The following is a 355-nucleotide window of genomic DNA, read 5'->3' on the forward strand; positions in this document are numbered from 1 at the left end:
CACTTGTGTTTTTGATCTTAGCTATTCTGACAGGTGTATGAAGGTATCTCAGAGTCATTTTGCTTTATATTTTCCTGATGACTAAGATGTTGAACATTTCTTTAAGTGATTCTCTGATATTTGAGGTTCCTCTGCTGAGAATTCTCTGTTTAGATCTGTATCCCATTTTTAACTGAATTATTATCATTATTATTTTGATCTCTGGTTTCTTGAGTTCTTTATATATTTTGGACATCAGCCCTCTGTCAGATATGGGCTGGTGACTATCTTTTTCCATTCTGTAGCTACCATTTTGTCCTTTTGACAATGTCCTTTGCCTTATAGAAGTTTTTCAGTTTCATGAGGTCCCATTTGT

The sequence above is a fragment of the Microtus ochrogaster genome, chromosome 10 (genome assembly GCF_000317375.1).
Source record: "Microtus ochrogaster isolate Prairie Vole_2 chromosome 10, MicOch1.0, whole genome shotgun sequence".
Taxonomy (NCBI): domain Eukaryota; kingdom Metazoa; phylum Chordata; class Mammalia; order Rodentia; family Cricetidae; genus Microtus; species Microtus ochrogaster.